Raw genomic sequence first — 8,607 nt, 5'->3', positions numbered from 1 at the left:
CTCCATTTTATGGCTTTATTTTTATGCTAACACATTTGCTCTCTGAAAAGTGTCCACAAAGCCAAGTCTCTGATTAACACCTTTGTAGGAATGGTTTTTCACCTATTACTGATTAAAACTTGCTTCATTGGAAAGGCAGCAAGATGCATCCTCATTACAATGTCCACTGAAATAATACAGGTTGACACCAGGAAACATAAACCTCACTGCATCCTTGCTGCTTTCTCAAGTGGGAATCTGTTTAATGTGAAAACCAGGTGATATCTAATCAGCACACAGGTAAGAAGTTAAGAAAATCTTTCTTTAAGTGTGAAGATGTTTCTCACAAAATCGTTGCCCCAATGCATCATTGAAATTCAAGCTGGAAAGATGATTTTGAAATATCAATTGTACATTTTGCATTGCTCTTCTGGTGACAATGTAGCTTGTTTTTGTCAATTACCATTTCAGTAATAGGGTAAAGAAAATTAAGTGGATTTCTGAAAGAAAACAATGCTGTCAATATACTATTAAAACAAATTAAAATGTTAAAAGTTATTGTACTTTAAGTAAAAATAAAAGAGTCAAAATATCAATTCCAGTTTTGGAAGAATTTAATTAACAAAAAAATAAGTGCACATAGCAAAGGATGGTTTCGATCCACCGACCTCTGGGTTATGGGCCCAGCACGCTTCCGCTGCGCCACTCTGCTGCTCAGTAAGTGTCAGAGATCCTGAAGTACTCACTCATCATGTGAAAGTACCAATGTGTTTCTTCGTTGGTCAATGGAAGAAAAATCTTGCAAAACTCTCCAGATTATTGCCTTTTTAACCTTTTTCTAGGAAACTTTCTAGATGAATGCTTTTTAGCCTTTGTCAGTACATGCTTTTGCAAGCTGTCTCTGTGGCGCAATCGGTTAGCGCATTCGGCTGTTAACCGAAAGGTTGGTGGTTCAATCCCAACCAGGGACGTAATTGACCTTGTGATCAAATTTTGCTGATCTTTAAGTAGACAAGTCAAAATTTCAAACCACCTCTTATAGTGTAGGGTACCTGGCCTTCTCTGATGCAATCAGAGTCATATTTGTTTAAGTCATTTTATAAAAAAACAGGAAGCACAATTTAGCATGGGGTTGCAGAGAAAAAAAATTATGCAGGCAGAGAAATCCAATTGAGTGATTAATCAGCTCTCCATTTTATGGCTTTATTTTTATGCTAACACATTTGCTCTCTGAAAAGTGTCCACAAAGCCAAGTCTCTGATTAACACCTTTGTAGGAGTGGTTTTTCACCTATTACTGATTAAAACTTGCTTCATTGGAAAGGCAGCAAGATGCATCCTCATTACAATGTCCACTGAAATAATACAGGTTGACACCAGGAAACATAAACCTCACTGCATCCTTGCTGCTTTCTCAAGTGGGAATCTGTTTAATGTGAAAACCAGGTGATATCTAATCAGCACACAGGTAAGAAGTTAAGAAAATCTTTCTTTAAGGGTGAAGATGTTTCTCACAAAATCGTTGCCCCAATGCATCATTGAAATTCAAGATGGAAAGATGATTTTGAAATATCAATTGTACATTTTGCATTGCTCATCTGGTGACAATGTAGCTTGTTTTTGTCAATTACCATTTCAGTAATAGGGTAACGAAAATTAAGTGGATTTCTGAAAGAAAACAATGCTGTCAATATACTATTAAAACAAATTAAAATGTTAAAAGTTATTGTACTTTAAGTAAAAATAAAAGAGTCAAAATATCAATTCCAGTTTTGGAAGAATTTAATTAACAAAAAAATAAGTGCACATAGCAGAGGATGGTTTTGATCCACCAAACTCTGGGTTATGGGCCCAGCACGCTTCCGCTGCGCCACTCTGCTGCTCATGTAAGTGTCAGAGATCCTGAAGTACTCACTCATCATGTGAAAGTACCAATGTGTTTCTTCGTTGGTCAATGGAAGAAAAATCTTGCAAAACTCTCCAGATTATTGCCTTTTTAACCTTTTTCTAGGAAACTTTCTAGATGACTGCTTTTTAGCCTTTGTCAGTACATGCTTTTGCAAGTTGTCTCTGTGGTGCAATCGGTTAGCGCATTCGGCGATTAACCGAAAGGCTGGTGGTACAATACCACCCAGGGACGTAATTGACCTTGTGATCAAATTTTGCTGATCTTTAAGTAGACAAGTCAAAATTTCAAACCACCTCTTATAGTGTAGGGTACCTGGCCTTCTCTGATGCAATCAGAGTCAGATTTGATTAAGTCATTTTATAAAAAACAGGAAGCACAATTTAGCATGGGGTTGCAGAGAAAAAAAAATATGCAGGCAGAGAAATCCAATTGAGTGATTAATCAGCTCTCCATTTTATGGTTTTATTTTTATGCTAACACATTTGCTCTCTGAAAAGTGTCCACAAAGCCAAGTCTCTGATTAACACCTTTGTAGGAATGGTTTTTCACCTATTACTGATTAAAACTTGCTTCATTGGAAAGGCAGCAAGATGCATCCTCATTACAATGTCCACTGAAATAATACAGGTTGACACCAGGAAACATAAACCTCACTGCATCCTTGCTGCTTTCTCAAGTGGGAATCTGTTTAATGTGAAAACCAGGTGATATCTAATCAGCACACAGGTAAGAAGTTAAGAAAATCTTTCTTTAAGGGTGAAGATGTTTCTCACAAAATCGTTGCCCCAATGCATCATTGAAATTCAAGCTGGAAAGATGATTTTGAAATATCAATTGTACATTTTGCATTGCTCTTCTGGTGACAATGTAGCTTGTTTTTGTCAATTACCATTTCAGTAATAGGGTAAAGAAAATTAAGTGGATTTCTGAAAGAAAACAGTGCTGTCAATATACTATTAAAACAAATAAAAATGTTAAAAGTTATTGTACTTTAAGTAAAAAGAAAAGAGTCAAAATATCAATTCCAGTTTTGGAAGAATTTAATTAACAAAAAATAAGTGCACATAGCAGAGGATGGTTTCGATCCACCAACCTCGGGGTTATGGGCCCAGCACGCTTCTGCTGCGCCACTCTGCTGCTCATGTAAGTGTCAGAGATCCTGAAGTACTCACTCATCATGTGAAAGTACCAATGTGTTTCTTCGTTGGTCAATGGAAGAAAAATCTTGCAAAACTCTCCAGATTATTGCCTTTTTAACCTTTTTCTAGGAAACTTTCTAGATGAATGCTTTTTAGCCTTTGTCAGCACATGCTTTTGCAAGCTGTCTCTGTGGCGCAATCGGTTAGCGCATTCGGCTGTTAACCGAAAGGTTGGTGGTTCAATCCCACCGAGGGACGTAATTGACCTTGTGATCAAATTTTGGTGATCTTTAAGTAGACAAGTCAAAATTTCAAACCACCTCTTATGGTGTAGGGTACCTGGCCTTCTCTGATGCAATCAGAGTCATATTTGATTAAGTCATTTTATAAAAAAACAGGAAGCACAATTTAGCATGGGGTTGCAGAGAAAAAAAATTATGCAGGCAGAGAAATCCAATTGAGTGATTAATCAGCTCTCCATTTTATGGCTTTAATTTTATGCCAAACACATTTGCTCTCTGAAAAGTGTCCACAAAGCCAAGTCTCTGATTAACACCTTTGTAGGAATGGTTTTTCACCTATTACTGATTAAAACTTGCTTCATTGGAAAGGCAGCAAGATGCATCCTCATTACAATGTCCACTGAAATAATACAGGTTGACACCAGGAAACATAAACCTCACTGCATCCTTGCTGCTTTCTCAAGTGGGAATCTGTTTAATGTGAAAACCAGGTGATATCTAATCAGCACACAGGTAAGAAGTTAAGAAAATCTTTCTTTAAGGGTGAAGATGTTTCTCACAAAATCGTTGCCCCAATGCATCATTGAAATTCAAGATGGAAAGATGATTTTGAAATATCAATTGTACATTTTGCATTGCTCATCTGGTGACAATGTAGCTTGTTTTTGTCAATTACCATTTCAGTAATAGGGTAAAGAAAATTAAGTGGATTTCTGAAAGAAAACAATGCTGTCAATATACTATTAAAACAAATTAAAATGTTAAAAGTTATTGTTCTTTAAGTAAAAATAAAAGAGTCAAAATATCAATTCCAGTTTTGGAAGAATTTAATTAACAAAAAAATAAGTGCACATAGCAGAGAATGGTTTTGATCCACCGACCTCTGGGTTATGGGTCCAGCACGCTTCCGCTGCGCCACTCTGCAGCTTATGGAAGTGTCAGAGATCCTGAAGTACTCACTCATCATGTGAAAGTACCAATGTGTTTCTTCGTTGGTCAATGGAAGAAAAATCTTGCAAAACTCTCCAGATTATTGCCTTTTTAACCTTTTTCTAGGAAACTTTCTAGATGAATGCTTTTTAGCCTTTGTCAGTACATGCTTTTGCAAGCTGTCTCTGTGGCGCAATCGGAAGCGCATTCGGCTGTTAACCGAAAGGTTGGTGGTTCAATCCCACCCAGGGACGTAATTGACCTTGTGATCAAATTTTGGTGATCTTTAAGTAGACAAGTCAAAATTTCAAACCACCTCTTATAGTGTAGGGTACCTGGCCTTCTCTGATGCAATCAGATTTGATTAAGTTTTTTTATAAAAAACAGGAAGCACAATTTAGCATGGGGTTGCAGAGAAAAAAAATTATGCAGGCAGAGAAATCCAATTGAGTGATTAATCAGCTCTCCATTTTATGGCTTTATTTTTATGCTAACACATTTGCTCTCTGAAAAGTGTCCACAAAGCCAAGTCTCTGATTAACACCTTTGTAGGAATGGTTTTTCACCTATTACTGATTAAAACTTGCTTCATTGGAAAGGCAGCAAGATGCATCCTCATTACAATGTCCACTGAAATAATACAGGTTGACACCAGGAAACATAAACCTCACTGCATCCTTGCTGCTTTCTCAAGTGGGAATCTGTTTAATGTGAAAACCAGGTGATATCTAATCAGCACACAGGTAAGAAGTTAAGAAAATCTTTCTTTAAGGGTGAAGATGTTTCTCACAAAATCGTTGCCCCAATGCATCATTGAAATTCAAGATGGAAAGATGATTTTGAAATATCAATTGTACATTTTGCATTGCTCATCTGGTGACAATGTAGCTTGTTTTTGTCAATTACCATTTCAGTAATAGGGTAAAGAAAATTAAGTGGATTTCTGAAAGAAAACAATGCTGTCAATATACTATTAAAACAAATTAAAATGTTAAAAGTTATTGTACTTTAAGTAAAAATAAAAGAGTCAAAATATCAATTCCAGTTTTGGAAGAATTTAATTAACAAAAAAATAAGTGCACATAGCAGAGGATGGTTTTGATCTACCGAACTCTGGGTTATGGGCCCAGCACGCTTCCGCTGCGCCACTCTGCTGCTCATGTAAGTGTCAGAGATCCTGAAGTACTCACTCATCATGTGAAAGTACCAATGTGTTTCTTCGTTGGTCAATGGAAGAAAAATCTTGCAAAACTCTCCAGATTATTGCCTTTTTAACCTTTTTCTAGGAAACTTTCTAGATGAATGCTTTTTAGCCTTTGTCAGTACATGCTTTTGCAAGCTGTCTCTGTGGCGCAATCGGTTAGCGCATTCGGCTGTTAACCGAAAGGTTGGTGGTTCAATCCCACCCAGGGACGTAGTTGACCTTGTGATCAAATTTTGGTGATCTTTAAGTAGACAAGTCAAAATTTCAAACCACCTCTTATAGTGTAGGGTACCTGGCCTTCTCTGATGCAATCAGAGTCAGATTTGATTAAGTCATTTTATAAAAAACAGGAAGCACAATTTAGCATGGGGTTGCAGAGAAAAAAAATATGCAGGCAGAGAAATCCAATTGAGTGATTAATCAGCTCTCCATTTTATGGTTTTATTTTTATGCTAACACATTTGCTCTCTGAAAAGTGTCCACAAAGCCAAGTCTCTGATTAACACCTTTGTAGGAATGGTTTTTCACCTATTACTGATTAAAACTTGCTTCATTGGAAAGGCAGCAAGATGCATCCTCATTACAATGTCCACTGAAATAATACAGGTTGACACCAGGAAACATAAACCTCACTGCATCCTTGCTGCTTTCTCAAGTGGGAATCTGTTTAATGTGAAAACCAGGTGATATCTAATCAGCACACAGGTAAGAAGTTAAGAAAATCTTTCTTTAAGTGTGAAGATGTTTCTCACAAAATCGTTGCCCCAATGCATCATTGAAATTCAAGCTGGAAAGATGATTTTGAAATATCAATTGTACATTTTGCATTGCTCTTCTGGTGACAATGTAGCTTGTTTTTGTCAATTACCATTTCAGTAATAGGGTAAAGAAAATTAAGTGGATTTCTGAAAGAAAACAATGCTGTCAATATACTATTAAAACAAATTAAAATGTTAAAAGTTATTGTACTTTAAGTAAAAATAAAAGAGTCAAAATATCAATTCCAGTTTTGGAAGAATTTAATTAACAAAAAAATAAGTGCACATAGCAGAGGATGGTTTCGATCCACCGACCTCTGGGTTATGGGCCCAGCACGCTTCCGCTGCGCCACTCTGCTGCTCATGTAAGTGTCAGAGATCCTGAAGTACTCACTCATCATGTGAAAGTACCAATGTGTTTCTTCGTTGGTCAATGGAAGAAAAATCTTGCAAAACTCTCCAGATTATTGCCTTTTTAACCTTTTTCTAGGAAACTTTCTAGATGAATGCTTTTTAGCCTTTGTCTGTACATGCTTTTGCAAGCTGTCTCTGTGGCGCAATCGGTTAGCGCATTCGGCTGTTAACCGAAAGGTTGGTGGTTCAATCCCAACCAGGGACGTAATTGACCTTGTGATCAAATTTTGCTGATCTTTAAGTAGACAAGTCAAAATTTCAAACCACCTCTTATGGTGTAGGGTACCTGGCCTTCTCTGATGCAATCAGAGTCATATTTGTTTAAGTCATTTTATAAAAAAACAGGAAGCACAATTTAGCATGGGGTTGCAGAGAAAAAAAATTATGCAGGCAGAGAAATCCAATTGAGTGATTAATCAGCTCTCCATTTTATGGCTTTATTTTTATGCTAACACATTTGCTCTCTGAAAAGTGTCCACAAAGCCAAGTCTCTGATTAACACCTTTGTAGGAATGGTTTTTCACCTATTACTGATTAAAACTTGCTTCATTGGAAAGGCAGCAAGATGCATCCTCATTACAATGTCCACTGAAATAATACAGGTTGACACCAGGAAACATAAACCTCACTGCATCCTTGCTGCTTTCTCAAGTGGGAATCTGTTTAATGTGAAAACCAGGTGATATCTAATCAGCACACAGGTAAGAAGTTAAGAAAATCTTTCTTTAAGGGTGAAGATGTTTCTCACAAAATCGTTGCCCCAATGCATCATTGAAATTCAAGATGGAAAGATGATTTTGAAATATCAATTGTACATTTTGCATTGCTCATCTGGTGACAATGTAGCTTGTTTTTGTCAATTACCATTTCAGTAATAGGGTAAAGAAAATTAAGTGGATTTCTGAAAGAAAACAATGCTGTCAATATACTATTAAAACAAATTAAAATGTTAAAAGTTATTGTACTTTAAGTAAAAATAAAAGAGTCAAAATATCAATTCCAGTTTTGGAAGAATTTAATTAACAAAAAAATAAGTGCACATAGCAGAGGATGGTTTTGATCCACCGAACTCTGGGTTATGGGCCCAGCACGCTTCCGCTGCGCCACTCTGCTGCTCATGTAAGGGTCAGAGATCCTGAAGTACTCACTCATCATGTGAAAGTACCAATGTGTTTCTTCGTTGGTCAATGGAAGAAAAATCTTGCAAAACTCTCCAGATTATTGCCTTTTTAACCTTTTTCTAGGAAACTTTCTAGATGACTGCTTTTTAGCCTTTGTCAGTACATGCTTTTGCAAGTTGTCTCTGTGGTGCAATCGGTTAGCGCATTCGGCTATTAACCGAAAGGCTGGTGGTACAATACCACCCAGGGACGTAATTGACCTTGTGATCAAATTTTGCTGATCTTTAAGTAGACAAGTCAAAATTTCAAACCACCTCTTATAGTGTAGGGTACCTGGCCTTCTCTGATGCAATCAGAGTCAGATTTTATTAAGTCATTTTATAAAAAACAGGAAGCACAATTTAGCATGGGGTTGCAGAGAAAAAAAAATATGCAGGCAGAGAAATCCAATTGAGTGATTAATCAGCTCTCCATTTTATGGTTTTATTTTTATGCTAACACATTTGCTCTCTGAAAAGTGTCCACAAAGCCAAGTCTCTGATTAACACCTTTGTAGGAATGGTTTTTCACCTATTACTGATTAAAACTTGCTTCATTGGAAAGGCAGCAAGATGCATCCTCATTACAATGTCCACTGAAATAATACAGGTTGACACCAGGAAACATAAACCTCACTTCATCCTTGCTGCTTTCTCAAGTGGGAATCTGTTTAATGTGAAAACCAGGTGATATCTAATCAGCACACAGGTAAGAAGTTAAGAAAATCTTTCTTTAAGGGTGAAGATGTTTCTCACAAAATCGTTGCCCCAATGCATCATTGAAATTCAAGCTGGAAAGATGATTTTGAAATATCAATTGTACATTTTGCATTGCTCTTCTGGTGACAATGTAGCTTGTTTTTGTCAATTACCA

At 36.7% G+C, this 8,607-nt stretch overlaps 5 non-coding genes across 5 annotated transcripts; all 5 read left to right on the top strand.

Annotated features, from left to right (window-relative positions):
- Positions 1-876: 876 nt before the first annotated feature.
- TRNAN-GUU (transfer RNA asparagine (anticodon GUU)) lies at positions 877-950 on the top strand. Its single transcript has one exon. It is a non-coding gene; the product is annotated as a tRNA-Asn (tRNA).
- A 2,260-nt stretch (positions 951-3,210) lies between these two features.
- TRNAN-GUU (transfer RNA asparagine (anticodon GUU)) lies at positions 3,211-3,284 on the top strand. Its single transcript has one exon. It is a non-coding gene; the product is annotated as a tRNA-Asn (tRNA).
- A 1,095-nt stretch (positions 3,285-4,379) lies between these two features.
- TRNAN-GUU (transfer RNA asparagine (anticodon GUU)) lies at positions 4,380-4,452 on the top strand. Its single transcript has one exon. It is a non-coding gene; the product is annotated as a tRNA-Asn (tRNA).
- Positions 4,453-5,539: 1,087 nt separating this feature from the next.
- Positions 5,540-5,613, top strand: TRNAN-GUU (transfer RNA asparagine (anticodon GUU)). Its single transcript has one exon. It is a non-coding gene; the product is annotated as a tRNA-Asn (tRNA).
- A 1,092-nt stretch (positions 5,614-6,705) lies between these two features.
- Positions 6,706-6,779, top strand: TRNAN-GUU (transfer RNA asparagine (anticodon GUU)). Its single transcript has one exon. It is a non-coding gene; the product is annotated as a tRNA-Asn (tRNA).
- Positions 6,780-8,607: the final 1,828 nt, after the last annotated feature.

Source organism: Pseudophryne corroboree, chromosome 4 (genome assembly GCF_028390025.1).
Source record: "Pseudophryne corroboree isolate aPseCor3 chromosome 4, aPseCor3.hap2, whole genome shotgun sequence".
In the NCBI taxonomy this organism is placed as follows: domain Eukaryota; kingdom Metazoa; phylum Chordata; class Amphibia; order Anura; family Myobatrachidae; genus Pseudophryne; species Pseudophryne corroboree.
Note: the sequence above shows the minus strand (reverse complement) of the source record. Positions and strands in the feature narration are given on the sequence as shown.